General features: G+C 50.9%; 1 pseudogene; it reads right to left on the reverse strand.

Annotated features, from left to right (window-relative positions):
- Window positions 1-7,304: 7,304 nt before the first annotated feature.
- Window positions 7,305-8,342, reverse strand: LOC119368791 (annotated as a pseudogene).
- Between the last annotated feature and the right edge of the window lie 10,469 nt (window positions 8,343-18,811).

Consider the following 18,811-nt stretch of genomic DNA (forward strand, 5'->3'; position numbering starts at 1 on the left):
TTGCCAAGAACGGATGCTTTATGGAAAAAGAGTTTCTCTCGAAAGAAGTAAGTGGGAGGAAAGTAGAACTCGATGAAGTACTACCTCTCGAACGGGAAAGTGGTGCAGCTCAGGAAAATGTTCCTGTGATGCCCACACCAACTGAAGAGGAAACCAATGATGATGATCAAGGTACTTCGGATCAAGTTGCTACTGAACTTCGTAGGTCCACAAGGACACGTTCCGCACCGGAATGGTACGTCAACCCTGTCCTGGAAATCATGTTGTTAGACAACGGTGAACCTTCGAACTATGAAGAAGCGATGGCGGGCCCAGATTCCAACAAATGGCTTGAAGCCATGAAATCCGAGATAGAATCCATGTATGAAAACAAAGTATGGACTTTGACAGACTTGCCCGATGATCGGCGAGCGATAGAAAACAAATGGATCTTTAAGAAGAAGACGGACGCGGATGGAAATGTTACCATCTATAAAGCTCGACTTGTCGCTAAGGGTTATCGACAAGTTCAAGGGATTGACTACGATGAGACTTTCTCTCCTGTAGCGAAGCTTAAGTCCGTCCGAATCATGTTAGCAAGTGCCGCATACTATGATTATGAGATATGGCAGATGGACGTCAAAAAGGCATTCCTTAACGGTTATCTTAAGGAAGAACTGTATATGATGCAGCCGGAAGGTTTTGTCGATCCTAAGAACGCTAACAAATTATGCAAGCTCCAGCGATCCATTTATGGGCTGGTGCAAGCATCTCGGAGTTGGAATATTCGCTTTGATGAGATGATCAAAGCGTTTGGGTTTATGCAGACTTATGGAGAAGCCTGCGTTTACAAGAAAGTGAGTGGGAGCTCTGTAGCATTTCTCATATTATATGTAGATGACATACTCTTGATGGGAAATAATATAGAATTTCTGGACAGCATTAAGGCCTACTTGAACAAATGTTTTTCAATGAAGGACCTTGGAGAAGCTGCTTATATATTAGGCATCAAGATCTATAGAGATAGATCGAGACGCCTCATAGGTCTTTCACAAAGTACATACCTTGATAAGATTTTGAAAAGGTTCAAAATGGATCAGTCCAAGAAAGGGTTCTTGCCTATGTTACAAGGTGTGAGATTGAGCTCGGCTCAGTCACCGACCACGGCAAAAGATAAAGAAGAGATGAGTGTCATCCCCTATGCTTCAGCCATAGGATCTATTATGTATGCCATGCTGTGTACCAGACCTGATGTAAACCTTGTCGTGAGTTTGGTAGCAAGATACTAGAGTAATCCCGGCAAGGAACACTGGACAGCGGTCAAGAATATCCTGAAGTACCTGAAAAGGACAAAGGACATGATTCTCATTTATGGAGGAGACGAAGAGCTCGTCGTAAAGGGTTACGTCGACGCTAGCTTCGACTCAGATCCGGATGACTCTAAGTCACAAACCGGATACGTGTATATGTTGAATGGTGGAGCAGTAAGCTGGTGCAGCTGCAAGCAGAGCGTCGTGGCGGGATCTATGTGTGAAGCGGAGTACATGGCAACCTCGGAGGCAGCGCATGAAGCGATTTGGGTGAAGGAGTTCATCACCGACCTAGGAGTCATACCCAATGCGTCGGGGCCAATCAAACTCTTCTGTGACAACACTGGAGCTATTGCCCTTGCCAAGGAGCCCAGGTTTCACAAAAAGACCAGGCACATCAAGCGTTGTTTCAACTCCATCCGTGAAAATGTTCAAGATGGAGACATAGAAATTTGCAAAGTACATACGGATCTAAATGTCGCAGATCCGTTGACTAAACCTCTCTCGCGAGCAAAACATGATCAACACCAGAACTCTATGGGTGTTCGATTCATCACAATGTAACTAGATTGGTGACTCTAGTGCAAGTGGGAGACTGTTGGAAATATGCCCTAGAGGCAATAATAAAAGTATTATTATATTTCATTGTTCATGATAATTGTCTTTTATTCATGCTATAACTGTATTATCCGGAAATCGTAATACACGTGTGAATACATAGACCACAATACGTCCCTAGTGAGCCTCTAGTTGACTAGCTCGTTGTGATCAACAGATAGTCATGGTTTCCTGGCTATGGACATTGGATGTCGTTGATAACGGGATCACATCATTAGGAGAATGATGTGATGGACAAGACCCAATCCTAAGCATAGCACAAAGATCGTGTAGTTCGTTTGCTAGAGCTTTGCCAATGTCAAGTGTCTCTTCCTTCGACCATGAGATCGTGTAACTCCTAGATACCATAGGAGTGCTTTGGGTGTATCAAACGTCACAACGTAACTGGGTGACTATAAAGGTGCACTACAGGTATCTCCGAAACTGTCTATTGGGTTGACACGGATCGAGAGTGGGATTTGTCACTCCGTATGACGGAGAGGTATCTCTGGGCCCACTCGGTAATGCATCATCATAATGAGCTCAAGGTGACCAAGGTGTTGGCCACGGGATCATGCATTACGGTACGAGTAAAGTGACTTGCCGGTAACGAGACTGAACAAGGTATTGGGATACCGACGATCGAGTCTCGGGCAAGTAACGTACCGATTGACAAAGGGAATTGTATACAGGGTTTGATCGAATCCTCGACATCGTGGTTCAACCGATGAAATCATCGAGGAGCATGTGGGAGCCAACATGGGTATCCAGACCCCGCTGTTGGTTATTGCCCGAGAGTCGTCTCGGTCATGTCTACGTGTCTCCCGAACCCGTAGGGTCTACACACTTAAGGTTCGGTGACGCTAGGGTTGTATGAATATGAGTATGCAGCATACCGAATGTTGTTCGGAGTCCTGGATGAGATCCCGGACGTCACGAGGAGTTTCAGAATGGTCCGGAGGTAAAGAATAATATATAGGAAGTGGTATTTCGGCCATCGGGAAAGTTTCGGGGTCACCCGGTAATGTACCGGGACCACCGGAAGGGTCCCGGGGGTCCACCGGGTGGGGCCACCCATCCCGGAGGGTCCCATGGGCTGACGTAGGAGGGGAGCCAGCCCATAGTGGGCTGGTGCGCCCCCCTAGGCCCACCCCCTGCGCCTAGGGTTGAAACCCTAGGGTGGGGGGCGCACCACATGCCTTGGGGGGCACTCCTCCCCCCTTCGCCGCCGCCCCCTTGGGAGATCCAATCTCCCAGGGCCGGCGCCCCCCCCCCCCGGGGTCCTATATAAAGGAGGGCAGGGGGGAGGGCAGCCACACCCATTGCCTTGGCGCCTCCCTCCCCCTGCTACACCTCCTCCTCCTCCCGTAGACGCTTAGCGAAGCCCTGCTGGAGTTTTGCTGCATCCACCACCACGCCGTCGTGCTGCTGGATCATCCTCAACCTCTCCTTCCTCCTTGCTGGATCAAGACGGAGGAGACGTCGTCCGTCCCGTACGTGTGTTGAACGCGGAGGTGCTGTCCGTTCAGCACTTGGTCATCGGTGATCCGAATCACATTCGAGTACGACTCCATCATCACCATCCCCTTGCAAGCTTCCGCACGTGATCTACAAGTGGTATGTAGATGCAAACTCACTCCCTTGACTCGTTGCTTAGATGAACTCATAGATGGATCTTGGTGAAACCGTAGAAAAAATTTTAATTTTCTGCAACGTTCCCCAACACATTATGCTCGCGAGCTTCGAGCTTTTCGTCCAGCCCTAATTCCGTCGTGTTTAATGAAAATCTTCCAGGTTAGTCTTTAAAATGTATGCGACTATGGTTGGATGGCCGGCTCCTGCATTCGTGTGTGTGGATTTCAGTGTTGGACATGCCCTTAGACTAAGATTGCTCTCAAAAGGGAAGAAATGTTTTCTGTGTTTAGAGCATCTCCAACGGACGCGCCAAAAGAAGCGCATGCGCGGTAAACTGGCATTTTAGTGCGCGCGACAAGTTTTCGTGCGCTCCAGCGGAGGCGGAAAACTACCACGCGAGGGAAGCGATTGCATACACGTGGGAGATAGCGACAGCTCACTCGGTACATTTGGCGCGTCGCTTCGCGCGCGCCTATAAAATGCAACGCTTGCCACGCGCTCCACCACACTGCCACGCGCCCATCCCCTCACCACCTCGCCGCTTCCAACGCCCCATCACCACCGCACCACCATGTCGTTGCGCCGCCGGGGATATTCGCGCTACCTCGGCGTCTGCGCACGCCCCAACGACTGGTAGTCCGTCGAGATCCGGTCTGGCAACGTCCGTCTCGGCCTCGGCACGTTCCGTACCGCGCACGAGGCGGCCCGCGCGTACGACACGCTGACATGGCGCCTAGAGAGGCCTCCATCGCAGATAAACTTCCGGGACGTCCACACGCGCGAACAGGCGTAGGCCGTCGCCCTTCCGCCTCGTCTGATCACAGACCAGACCGTGCGAACCACCTTCGGCTGCAGCACCGCCTCCTCGTCTCCGAGGAGGACGAGCGAGCCATGGCGGAGTGGCACCGGCTCCACCCAGAGGAGGTCACCAACGAGCGTGCCTACTGGGCGGAGAGGACGGCAAGGCGCCGCGCGGAGCGGGTAGACCGGCGTCAGCGGAAGGCATTGGCGATACCGCAGTGTGATATTGTTGAAGCAGGTGGGAGGTCGATATTTACGTCAGACGATGAACGTTGGGAGGACATATGGATCGATACCTCGAACAACACCTCCGAGGATGAGGATGATGATGAGGACTCGGAGTAGTTTGAGCTGCACCGTAGTTTTATCTAAATGCACCGTAGTTTTATTTTATGTAGTTGTACCATAGTTCGGTTTTATCTATCTATGCTATGAACTTGTTTATCTATTATGCTATGAACTATGTAAAATATCTTTGTATCATTTTTTATATCTATGTGATTTTTTTGTGTCGAAAATGCAACAAACATGGACATGCACGGGCTGCTCGCGCGCGCTGCATTTTAGCGCGCAGTTGCTGGAGCCAGCGTTGTGCGTTGCGCCAAACCTGGCGATGGGCGCGCCGCAAACTACTTTTTAGCGCGCTGCGCGTTGCGCGGCTGTTGAAGATACTCTTAATGTAAGGTTTTTTTTTACGCGAAATTAAGGAGCTTTATTGCATGATAGAGATCCGGTTACAATTAGCTAAGAAGCTGCTAACTAAGAAGGATGGGCAGGTGTCCATCCAAACATCTGAAACTGAAAGCCTAGTCGCATGCTTCACGCAAAGATTAGCTGAACAATTGGCTTCTCTTGCGGCATGCTGAATCGGGAAGGAGACAAAGCTCGCAGCTCTTTCCTTGATTTCATCGAAGATAGGCTTCACAGTCGATCTGGGACTATGATGCGAATTCCAGAGGTTCGCTACCTCCAAGGAGTCCACTTCCATTGCCACATGCGAGAAGCCCCTCAGCTGGGTGAATAACACTCCTTCTCGCAATGCTAGAACTTCGGCAATGAAAGGGTCAGTAACACCTGGGATTGGCTTGCACCATGCACCCATGAAGGAGAGATGCGAGCGGGAAACTCCTCCCGCGCCTCCCACCCGGAGTTGTGTGTCGAGTGCGCCATCTGTGTTGATTTTGATCCACCCGGGCTGGGGTGGGATCCACTTCCGACTCCTCATGCTTTGTTGCTGGTTCGGAGGCATATCGAGTATACATAGGTCATCTCGAGCCCATCTGATTGCTTGGGCGGGGTCATAACCTTCCTCATCGTGTGTCCAGCGGTTCCTCGAGGTCCAGATTGAATGCATGATTGTAATGATCTTGCATCTGTCCAAGTCTAAGAATCTAGTGTCAACCACTAGGTCTCGCGCCCATGTGTCCGGATGCAGCCGTGGAAGTTTGAGACCAATGACTTCCTTTGCTGTAGACCAGAAAGCTTGCGCGTGTGAGCAATGAACCAATGCATGGAAGAGGTCTTCATCCATTGCTTTGCACAATTCGCACAGAGAGTTGGTGCAGATATAATGGTATTTCATGTTGGCATAATCAGGTAGTATCCCTCTGAGAACTCTCCAGATGAAAACATGAACTCTTGGGATCACTTTGAGTTTCCATAGAGCAGTCCACAACTGTTTCTGAGAAGTTGAAGGTCCCTCTACCATCCGTTCCTCTGGAGCTCGACGCTCGTTTTGAGTCACAAGAGCACGGTAGGCTGATTTTACAGTGTACTCTCTGGATCTTTCAAAGGCCCATGCCAAGAAATCTTCTCCACCATTGCACCGAATAGGAATGTTTAATATGGCCTCCGCATCTGGTGCAAGAAAGTTACGTCGTACTGTTTCACAGTCCCAGGACCCCGTATTAGAATCAATAAGCTCCGAGACACGCTCAAGCGGATCGTTCCCTAGCCGCCCCATGGGCTTGAGGGAAGTGGATGTGGGGATCCAGGGATCGTTCCAGATAGAGATTGATAAACCGTTTCCAACACGCTTGATCAATCCCGCTTGCAGTGCCGTTCTCCTCGCAATAATAGCTTTCCATGTCGCTGATGAGGAGGATGGAGAATTGGCCTGCATGAAGTCACAGTCTGGGAAATATTTCCCCTTGAGGACACGAGAGCAAAGGGAGTTGGGGTGGGTTATTAGCCGCCAGCCATGCTTCCCAAGAAGCGCTAGATTGAATTTCTCGAGCTCTCTAAACCCCATGCCTCCCTGAACCTTTGCTACTGACAGTTTCTCCCAGGATAGCCAATGCAAGGATTGCCAATCGATGGAGCTGCTCCACCAATATTTTGCCATTGAAGATGTAAGTTTTTTGCAAAGTTTTTTCGTCAATAGAAAACAAAACATACTGAAGGTGGGGATGGCTTGAATTACTGATTTCAGTAGTACCTCTCTTCCTGTGCATGCAAGGAAGCGCTCTGACCAGACTTGCATATTTGTGCGGCTCTTCTCTCCGATGTGGTCGAAGGAGCCACTGGTTATACGTCCTACCGCTGTCGGTAGACCGAGGTATCGTTCCGTGAAAGCTTCAGATAGAATTCCCAGTTCTTGCTTTACTATCTCACGAAAAGGCTGAGTAGCATTCAGACTGAAGTAAACTGAACTTTTGGCCTTGTTCACTGCTTGTCCGAAGCATTCTGCGTAAATCTGCAGGATCTCATTCAATCTTAGCGCACTCTGAAGATTTGCGCCAAGAAATATGAGGCTGTCGTCCGTGAACAGTAGGTGGTTGACCCATGGTGAGCGTACACTCACGTGAATCCCACGATCAATATGGGGGCCATCTTAATGTAAGTTTGATGTAGCGAGAAATGCACGTAGAAAATCAAAATGTGTGATCCCTAGTCAATCAACCTCCACCTTCGGACGGGTGGATGCTGGACCATTTGGCACGGTAAAGGAAGAACTCGCTCTACTCGGCGGTTCACGGCGCGCTACGACCAGGAGAAGAAGTTGAAGCCACAGCTGCAGGAGCCCCTGCTCCTCGGGACGCCAGGATCCACGCTCGTCCCTTGAACTTGCTCACCTGAGCCACCACCCCCGCCATCGGCCCACCGCTCGCCGTACAGGAGCTTGTAGGGCGCCAGCTCGTGGCCGAGCCCGTCGTACACCTTGAACTCGCAGCTCATGCCGAGCCGTCCCCAGAGGAACTTGATCCCGTCTTTGCCGGCCTCGATCGGGACCAGGAAGTCCGCTCGCCCGTGCACCCACAGCACCGGCGTCTTCTTGGCCTCGTCCGTCACCCTGGACGCGAAGGAGGATCTGAAGGGGAGGAAGCCGCTGAAGACGGCGCAGCCCCCCCAGCGTCTTGGGATACAGCGGCACGCTGGCAATGCTCAGCGCGCCTGCTCATGCGATTCGTTCGTAGTATGTTACAGTATTCTAGAGAATGTAGGAGTACTACTAGCAAGCTCGAGTAGGTCGTACCTCCTTGGCTGAGCCCGAAGACGAAGACGTCCTCCGGCCTTGTCCCGGCGGATATCTACTGGTTGATCATGGCGTGCACTCTCTCCACCGCCCTCTGCACGTTCGCCTCGCCCCTCACGGATTTCTGTCGCCGAGGGGAGGGGATTCATTACACGTCACGGCCATCAATTTCTGCATACATGATTTTGCGTGGATCTAAGGACGATGCGAGGATTGAGTGTTTGGCTTACGGAGGTGATGGGCGTGTCGTGGATGTCGAACCACGACGGCATCAGCATGCCACCTGATGCGGAACACTTACGGATTAGAGACGAGAGTGTCAAGCTCAAGCGTCAAGCAAAGAAGCAACGGAAGTCAAGGAGGTCCGATGTATACGTACGGTTGCATGTGACAGGAGCGGTGGGCTCCATGGGGAAGGCCCAGCGGGCGCCGGCGAAGGCGTACCCGGCCACCGACTCGTTTGCACGGCCGCTGTCCCCCAGCCCGTGCAGCCACAGCACGAACCGCTGTGACCGAGGCTCCGCCGGCGGGGCCTCCTCCTCCATTTCTCGGCCGAGGACTAGTCTGAAACGGGTGAGAGGAGGAGCCCCCCTTTGGCCCCCGCGTCGCTCCACTCGGGGCGACTCGGGTGGCGACGAAAACCCTAGCCGCCGGCCCCCGTTCCCCTCCTCCTGCCCCCTCGCCACCGCCCGAGGAGGCCTCCGGCGAAGCCCGCGTGGTCGCCCAGGACGATGGCGGCGAGGATCTGGCTGCTTCGCTCCTCGCGGAGGGCTTAGGGCGCCGAGGCAGCGGCCTCGGATGGTGCGGCGGCGCCGTTTCTGCGGCGAGCGGCGTGGCGGGTGTTGCCCCCCGTCTTCTTGGTCGCGAGGGCGGCGAGTGACGGCGGGCGCTGGCGCCAGTCGCAGCAGGGGCGCGGCCCCCCTGTTCGCGCCTGGATCTGAAGGCAGCTTCCACTCCCCCTCAGCGCGCTCCTCCTCGCCGGATCTGGTCGCCGGCGGCCTCTGGACGCCGGATCCGTGGCAGGTGGGGTTGCTTGGAGCTGCGGAACTGGACCGGGAGAAATCCTTGGCTGGTTATCCGGCCACGACATCGGCGACACAGGAAGGTGCCGTTTTCCTCCTCGGAGGCTTTGTCGAGGTTCGTTTCCTCTCCCTCCTGCTCCATGACCCGGGTGAAAACCCTTGTCTTTTCAAGACTGGACGGCAACGGCGCAACGTGCGTCGCCACCTTCTTGAAGGTGTCGTCTTGGGCATGGTAGGAGTGTGTAGAGTGATGTGAGGTGGGTGTCGGGTTGGCTGCGTCAGCAGCGAGGGAGATGAAGCTTGGTGCTCTGTTTATGTAGCAGTGATGCTCTGCTTTGGCTTGCTCGCCGTATCCTTACTTGCTTGCTCGCCGGTTGGCGCCATTCTTGGGCAGGGAGGGGATAGGGCTCCTCTCTTCTGCTAGCAGCAACTTGATGCGGTGGCTTGGGCATGGAGCCTATACATTCGGGCTTGATCTGCTTCCTGTAAGGTTGCTTCATCTTACTCGTTGTTCATTTGTTCAGTGTCAGTGCCTTTGTGCAGTTTTTCCCCTTGGTGGTTGTAGCGGTGACCTGCGGTGTGGCAATTCGTCTGGTTCCTCGTTCAGCGCTGTGTTGGGTTGAGAATCTCCCATGGTGCCCGGCATCGTGTCCTATCCTGGCTCTAGGGTGAGCTTCTCCATATTCCAGCGGTCCGGCGCCTTTCGAGCCAAGGCGAGGGGCAGGGGTCCCCTCTGGATTTGGAGAGGAGTGGATCGAACAAGGTGTCACCTCTCGGTGTAGATGAGGACGTGACCATCGCTGGACTTTGTCTCAGTATGAAGAACCCCTCCGGTTTGCTCAGCTTGATCTACTTCACTTGGTGGACGCCATCGGCTTCTAGCTAGTGCTTAATTTGCTTATCCCTATAGGGCTTAGTCTTTGATGCTTGTAAGCTGCTTCGACAACACTATGTATCTGCTGCTTTTTTCTGTTCTTGTTAGCGGCTTTTTGCAGTTGTTTAGTGGTTGTTACGATGGCCTTGTGTAATCCATGGCCGGTTGATGGCTTTGTTAATTCAAAGTCAGGCTCCCCCTTGAGCCTTCGTTCTAAAAAAAATTCTCGGCCGAGCAGAACAAAGCAGAGCAAAGCAGGGGAGGGGAAGCTCCGCCGCAGTTTCTGATTTCCATTGCGCATGTTGACTTGTGACGAGGGGTTGACCTGGGATGCCATAGTCAAGATCCAACAACAAAGAATAGAATAATAGTGGGGTCTCCTCAAATTATTCGGTGGTAAACCCAAGCATTTTCTGAATTCAATTGGGGCCCCTTTGGCAGCCGTAGCAGCTGGGCTGGCTCAGGAGAGCCTGGGCAAGGAAATACAGGGCGAAAACTAACATCTACACATTGTTTGGTTGCCCGCATCTAGTCCTCTTCCATTAGGGGTGCAATTTTGGCATAGCGTTTGGTTGCCTGCATTGGCTCGGCTCAAGCAATTACATGATGTTTGGTTGTATACGCGTTACATGATTAATAGCTAATACTTAAACTTAACACACACACTGTGCCTCACAATTGCAGTAGACGGTGATCGCGGCGCCGCGTCCGACATGATACCACGGGCGAGGGTTCTTGCCGATGCCACGGCGTACTAGTTGCTAGCGTCGCTACCGCAGATGAAGTTCGTGCGGAGGAGCACTGAGGCAGAGGAACATGGATGAGAAATGTAGTGTGTGTCGGACCATGGGGACTGCAGTGGACGGTGGTCGTGGCTCCGTATCCGATATGACAAGCACGGAGTCGTGCGCGAGCAACCCCATCGGCGGCGCGGCGAACTAGCTACCAGCCTCGTCGGTGTAGAGAATGTCCGCACGAAGACAGTGTACAGAGAAGAAGAAATGCAGTGCTCACGCCATAGCAGCATCAGTGTAGTAGGACGAGAGAGAGCAGGCCGAGATGAACGATGCCGGAAACGACTCCAGTATTGTAGGACGTGGGATAGGAGGTTAAGAAGAACCGCGCCGGCATCGAAAAGAACGAACAGGAGGATTCTGAGACAGAGGACCGAGGAGAAGAAATACAGTGTGTGCGTAATTGTGGCGTCGGTGCAGTAGGATCAACGAAACAAAAAACTTGCAACCTGAATGTCGTGATGAACTACAAAATTTCAAACGGTTGATCGTGTGCGACGAATCTGACCGTCCAAAATAGCTCCTAACATGAACAAAAAATTGAGCATTTACGGTCGACGAAACTAGGAATCGATCGCAAAAATGAAACCGTAACATCGATGTGCATCTTTTTCGTGTAGAGCATATCTCGAATCGGAGCTCTGTTGTGTAGGAAGAAAGGAGATTAGAGAGGAGGGAGAAGGAAGAAAGGAGATTAGAGAGGAGGTTAGTGGAGGTGGAAGAAGAAGCAGGTACAGAGCTCGCATCTCTCCAGCCCCCTCCGGTGCAAAGGGCCAACCCACATGCGCATGTGTGCCTCCACTCGGTCTGGCTCGCCAGAAACTCCTGATCTGAGCGTTCCCAGGGAGTCAGGCCCAGAGGCGCTTTAAACTTCGTGCGATGCAGATCCAATAGAAAACGCAGGCGACAAAACAGGCTGGATTCTTCCTAGGCGAGCCTGGTTGGCCTATATGCAGGCAACCAAACGCTCCCCAGATTCCTGCTGTAATAGAAAACTCAAATGATAAGTGCCACATGTTAGACACATGGCGTCTCGGTCCTGGCTTTTTTCGATGGCAATTCCATTGACGCAAATTTGGTAAATTCCAGTGACACACGACAAGTTTCTGCCAAAAGCAAACTGAAGCATGAAAATTGCCATGCTAGCCAATTAAAGTTGACATCCTCAAGTAACTAAATTTACCATAGAAAACGTTGCCATGTGTTCGTACCTGATGTTCGGGCGTTATCTGGGTCCATAGAAAAAGATTTCAACACATGAAGGAAAACTTCTAAAATAAAACGCCATCAATGAAAACTTCTGAAACAAACTGTCTTATGGTATTAGCGTAGCAGCAACCAGAAGTGTCATCCAACGTTCTGTGCCACTTAACACTGGAAGAGACTGATGGGTATTATGTCGCAGAAAACATCACCAATAGCCCAATCATAGACACCGATGGGTATTATGTTTGGATGGCTAACTTCGCCCCTTCGACTTAGTAACCGTCTCCATCTCTACTTATAGTTCCTCTCCGTCTGATGAGCATTCGCTAGCAAGCAATGCGCCGCCAGGCCTCGAGGAATTTGGACCTCATGCCACCTACCACATCCGTTCAATCTTTTCTTTCTTTTTCGGATACTCCCATTTCCACTACCTAAAGTACGTTGGTGTTTATTTGGGAAAGAAGGATAGTGCCATTAATCTGTCTATTGCGGTACTTAAACATATGGAGATTGGCCGATTTAAGGTTTCTCCAAAGTGTAATAGCAACCTACCTAACCCCGAAACCAAGGAGGAGGATGAAACAGATGCCAAATATGATGGTCCGCTTATTTCCCACTTGGTTGGTAAGGTTACCAAGGTTGATTTGGATGACCCAAGACCGGGTTCCTCGTTTCGTGACTTCACGGCGTCTTCGTGGAAATTCAAATCGCATTCTTCTAAAAAGAAACAAAAACCTCCCAAAGAAGGTGAAATGTTCTACGCCAACCTGAGAGTTTCCACATAAGAGGCATGTTTTGGAATAGCAGAGGTCTCTCAGACATGACTAAACATCAACACTTCAATGATTGTGTGTGCAAACATGGGATAAATTTTGTGGCAATTTCTGAGGCTGGTAAATGTGACTTCTCCTTGTATGTCCTGGATCACCTTTTAGATTGTTTCGACTACACATGGCATAATCTACCAGATCGTGGAAGGTTTAGAGGAATCCTTCTTGGGATACAGACCACGGCCTTGGACTCGTTGACTATTTGGACCGAAGATTTTCATATCAAATTTCACTTATGAAACAAAGTTGATAGTTTTACATGAAACCTGGTTGTAGTCTATGGGACTGCCCAAGATGAGTATAAATTGGCTTTCCTTCATGAATTGCTAAACTTTACTAAGTATAACCGTATCCAATGCTTATTGGAGAGGATTTTAATATCTTTAGGTACCATCAAGAGAAAAATAATGACCGCTTCGACACTCATTGACCTTACCTATTCAATGTTGTTAGACAGTTTGGATCTTCGGGGACCTACTATTTCAGAGTGTCAGTTCACCTGGGCTAATAATCGATCTATGCCGACATATGAGAAGCTTGATACGGTGCTCATGGACATCAAAGGGAACTAAAATTTCCTCCGCTAACTGTACGAGCCCTAGAGCGTATCGAGCAGTTATTGGATCATGCACCCATCATTTTGGATTCTAACTCTACGAACCAAGCTGTCCGTCGCCCATTGAAATTTGAATTGGGATGGTTGTATCAGGAAGGATTTGTAGACATAATAATAAATGTCTGGGAGAAGCCCGCGATTGGTCATATGCCTATTCGGATATGGAACTTTGAAATAAGGGCCATGAGGCAACACTGAAAGGATCGACATAGTTGACTAGAGGGGGGGGTGAATAGGCAACTAACAATTTTTAGCTTTTCTTTACCAACTTCAACTTAGTATCAAAGAAGGTTTTCCAGATATGCAACCAGGTGAGCAACCTATATGATGCGAAAACAACAAGAACACAAGCAAGCAAGAGATGCAACACAATATAAGCTTGCACAAGTAAAGGTGAGAGATAACCAAAAGGGGAACCGATGTAGACAAGGATGTGTTACCGAAGTTCCTTCCTTTTCAGGGGAAGTACGTCTCCGTTAGAGCGGTGTGGAGGCACAATGCTCCCCAAGAAGCCACTAGGGCCACTGTATTCTCCTCACGCCCTCACACAATGCGAGATGTCGTGATTCCACTATTGGGGCCCTTGGAGGCGGCGACCGAACCTTTACAAACAAGCTTGGGGCAATCTCCACAACATAATTGGAGGCTCCCAACGACACCACGAAGCTTCACCACAATGGACTATGGCTCCGCGGTGACCTCAACCGTCTAGGGTGCTCAAACACCCAAGAGTAACAAGATCCGCAAGGGATTAGTGGGGGGAATCAAATTTCTCTTGGTGGAAGTGTAGATCGGGGCCTTCTCAACCAATCCTGAGAAAATCAACAAGTTTGATTGGCTAGGGAGAGAGATCGGGCGAAAATGGATCTTGGAGCAACAATGGAGCTTTTGGGGGAAGAGGTAAGTCTTCTTGGAGAAGAAGACCCCCTTATATAGTGGGGGGACAATTCCAACTGTTACCCACCACTCAGTCCGCGACCCGCGGTACTACCGCACCATAGGAGCGGTACTACCGCACAGGCCTGCGGTACTACCGCGGTGGCCCGCGGTACTACCGTGGGCGCGACAGAGCCTGGACCTGAACAAATGAGCACCGACAGGGTGCGGTAGAACCGTTGGCGCGGTACTACCGCAACCCCGTGCGGTACTACCGCAGGGCAGCCACGGTCTAGGCACGGTAGGCACGGATATAAAAAATTATATCCGTGACTACCCCCGTTGACTTTTTTTGGTGCACAAATCCGACATGGTACTACCACAACCCAGGTGCGGTACTATCGTGTAGGGTGTGGATGTAAAAAAATTACATCCACCCCTACTTCTGCTCATGCCGTTGTGCCTGTCCAGACGTCACGGTACTACCGCGCCAGAGCACGGTACTACCGCATAGGGCGCGGATGTAAAAAATTACATCCGCCCCTACTACCGCTTGTGCAGCAGCGCCAGGCCATAGCTCATGGTACTACCGCTCAGGAGGAGCGGTACTACCGTGGGATCCCAAGGTACTACCATGCCGGAGCCTGGTACCACCGCTGGTGCCTGAGGTAGTACCGCTTTGGGGAGCAGTACTACCGCCAGCCTGTGAATAACAACACTCGGATTCCTTCATTTCGCAGAGACACAGTGAGACGGAGGAAACTCCAAAGAGCCAAAGGAAAGGCGATGCAAAAGGAATGTGTACTTGAGATTCCACCCAAACCTTTCCAATGCGGACCCCCTCTTAATAGTATGGCTTTCGTACGACTCAACTCCACCGAAAAGAAACATAGAGAAACGTCATCTTCAATAATCTTTGAGGGGCATCAAATCATCTTGTGTTCAGTCATGATATATCTGAAAAGCTCAATGCACATGATTAGTCCGCAAAAGCATTGTCATCAATCACCAAAACTACTAAGGGACAAGTATGCCCTTACAATCTCCCGCTTTTTGGTGGATTGATGACAATACGGGATTTGCACATAGAGATAACCAATGAGGGATCGGTAAACCCACCATCTATAAAATATAGACGGGCTACCCCGAGATGTGTGCATTCTAGAGATGTGCTTTGGACTGCACGGCACACATACTAGGATCAACACTCCCCCTATATTTTATAGACAAGGCATCTCTTGCAATAGAAAAAACATCACTAAGGAAGTAGGCAAGATGATGGATATAACTAAGTAACGAAGACATAAAGATAAGTAAGAGTGCATATGTCTTACACCATATGATAGAACTTAGTCTCACAAGCACAACCAAACCAAAGCAAACAAAGTGCAACAGACCGAAAGCAAAGTGACAAGGCGAAACACACGACACACGACACGCAAATCCTACACTCCCTCCCCCTTTGGCGTCGAGACACCAAAAAGGCAGAGAGGGCACCTACGACATAGGTGGTAGCTCAGGCGGAAAACGACTCCTCGTCACCGGAATCAGCAGCAGGAATGGTCTCCTCCTCAGAATCAGTCCATTTGTAGCCCTGCTTAGACATCCAGGCAGCCTCGGGGGTTATGTGCTTCTCAGACCGGCTAGACACATCCTCGCCACATGCCCTCAAGATCCTCTTGTCGCGACAGCGACTCTCCTTCTGAGCAACATGTGCCTTGTACTGAACCTGGGTCTGCATGTAGAACAATCTCTTCATCTTGATCTTCAGCTTCTTTGCCCAAGAGGGCTCGGCAGAGGGAGGAGTGTAACCAGCAGAACGGTCTTCAGCAGCTTCTTCCTCCTCAATATCCTCCTCATCCACAGCCATATTGGCAGACTCAGCAGCAGTGGTGGTGTTAGCCCATTGGCTCTTGATGCGGAGCTTGATGGGCTCATGACGAATCCATCCCGGGGCTTCAAACTCATCATTGGGAAAGAGCTTCTCCCAAGTCTTGGAGATCAAGTGAAACAGGTAAGGCCCATAGATGGGGACCTTATGGTTGAACACGACAAACTGAAGCTCACACCACATGATATGTGAGACATCAAGTGGTTGAGTCTGAACCTGACGAGCCTCCTCACAAAGGAGCATCATGTCAACAAGGTAAGCATGCACCTGGCCCATGTCACCAATGCATGGAAAGATGGTGTTCCAGAAGAGCCCATGCGTGATGTCAAGGAAGGGGTTCAACACTCACACCTTCTTCTTGCTGGGAAGAGTCTTCTGAACAAGGAAGGGCATGAGCTTGTTCTTGTTGGTAGACTCAGACTTGGCATGAGGGTGAACTCCAACGGGCGTGTCGAGCCATTCATCTGGAACTTGAAGCAACTCCACGAACTCCTTCCATTTAGCAGTCATCCGTCGACCATTGGTCATCCAAGTCATGGTCCTTGCTTCATCGAAGTCAAAGTGAACCGAAGCAAAGAACTGAGCCACAATTTCTAGATCAAAGTCCATGTGAAAAGTAAGCATGTGCTCAATGCCGAACTGATCCACCAGATCCAAGGCCTCTCCAAAGTAGCCACGGTTCTTTTCCTGCCTCATATGATGCATGTCAATCCAGTGTACTTACACGTAGATGTTCTGCTTGGCCTTGATCACATCAAGATAGATGAGATTCTGCTGCTTGGTCCAGAAGAGATCATTGCCTCAGAAGTTAGCCCGGGGATTCACATATGGGTTGAGTTTCCTTCTAATGACGAACTCGGCCTGAGGCATCTCATCCATGCCCATGACGGGCTCCTTCTGCTTGGTGGCGGTGTGCCTGGTCCTGTGTTGGGAGGCAGAGGACCCCTCTAGAGCTTCATCTTGGTTGCGCAGCCGCTTTGACCCTGTGTCACGACTGGGACTCGAGCGACGAGCATGGGAACCGAAGCCACCACCTAGACACAAAACACAAGAACATGCACGAGAAACAAGAAGGATCAATGCAAATGCCAAGGCCAAAGCCAAAAGAAACACATAAGCACGAGATCTGGACAGAAAAAGAGCTCAGGATGCATCTACGGTAGTACCGAGCCGTTGTACGGATGTAAAAAATTACATCCGCACCAGCCGCGGTAGTACCGTGCTGGGATGGCACGGTAGTACCGCGCCTGGAGCGGAAGTAATTTTTTACTTCCGCGCTCCAAGCAGTAGTACGCACCAAGGAGCGGAAGTACCGCGTGGAGCCGGCTACAAGCGAGGGTGCGATAGTACCGCTCCAGGAGGAGCGGTAGTACCGCACGGATCGAAAACGCGACAGGAGCCGCAGATCTGGATCTAGAACCTCCACACGTCTACATCGGTACTACAGTTGATCAAACAAAACTATTTTGACAATCCAAAGAACATGCTTACTACACTACCACGCTCCTACGAATTCCTCTTGCACAGATTTAGCCAAAAATATCAAGAACACCACATGCATCTCCCCAAGACCTAGAAGCACAAGAATGAAAGAAAAGGAGAGGAACTTGGGGGAAAACCTTGGTCCATGGAAAGGGGGCGAGGTGGGGAACGATCCCACCGGTCGGAATCCGAGGAGAGCGGCTGGAGATGGAGATCCGGTGAGGGCCTCCGGCGTCGTTCTTGGGCAGGAGAGAGAGAGAGAGAGAGAGAGAGAGAGAGAGAGAGACGGGGTGGGGAATAGAGATGAATGGGTATGGGGGAGTTAGAACTCCCCCTGCCCTGGTCTTAACCCCCACCCGCTCGCGTGGGCGCAGCAGTACTGCAGTTCATCGCGGTAGTACCTCCCGGGCGGAAGTACCGCACGCTGGGCGGTAGTACCGCTCTTCCAGAGGCAGTAAAAAATTTGCTATCGCGATGGAAGCGGTAGTACCGTGCCCCTGAAAAGCAACTGTGCACGCACATAGCCACCAACACCCGCGGTAGTACCGTGGCTCACCACCACTACTAGGGAAAAGCCTAGCAGCAGCGCGGGTTTTATGTACATTAGTAGCACGGGTGCCCGCGCTACTGATACGACGCTACAGCTAACTGGTAGTAGTAGCGCGGGTGCCACCCGCGCTACTACTACATCCATTAGTAGTAGCGTGGATACCACCCGCACTACTACTAACTAGTAGTACATAGCATGTGTCTGTACCCTCGCTACTGCTAACTAATTAGGAATTTAAAAAATAAATTCCACCCATGGCTGCTGCTGCTAGCTAGGCGTCATCGTCCTCTTCATCCAAGGTCGATGTTGATCATAGAGGGGATGAAGTCGTCCATGGTGATACACTTCTCCTTTGCTGCTGCTACAAAAAAGAGACAAGGATTAGAAGACGAAGAGAGAGATAGAGAGGAGTAGGTGCAGCAACTCACCGGTGGTCGCCGGAGTTGGAGCCGAAAACCTAGATGACGCCATGGATGGCGCTCTGCTTGATCTGGAAGATGAAGAGAGAGAGAGAGAGAGAGAGAGAGAGAGAGGAGTAGGAAGAACAACTCACCTATGGTTGTGTCCATGGAGGATTTGGAGGCCGCCATTGATGGCGCTCTACTGGATCTGCCTCTCCTTCCAACATTAGAGAAGGAGGAGGAAGGAGGGGCAGGGGGCTGCGGTGGGTGTGGAGGTCGCCGGATTTGGGGGAGGCATGAGGTGCGAGGCTGGCGGTGGTGGTGGATGAGGAAGGGAATCGCGCGTGGGAGGACTATGGAGAGAGGGGGAGAGTGAGGGAGAGAGGAGGGATTCGACCGAGGATATGGAGATTTCACCTACCTTGTACTTAGTAGTAGCGTGGGTTCATACCCCACGTTACTACTATGGCAT

The sequence above is a fragment of the Triticum dicoccoides genome, chromosome 2B, assembly GCF_002162155.2.
Source record: "Triticum dicoccoides isolate Atlit2015 ecotype Zavitan chromosome 2B, WEW_v2.0, whole genome shotgun sequence".
NCBI classification, from domain to species: domain Eukaryota; kingdom Viridiplantae; phylum Streptophyta; class Magnoliopsida; order Poales; family Poaceae; genus Triticum; species Triticum dicoccoides.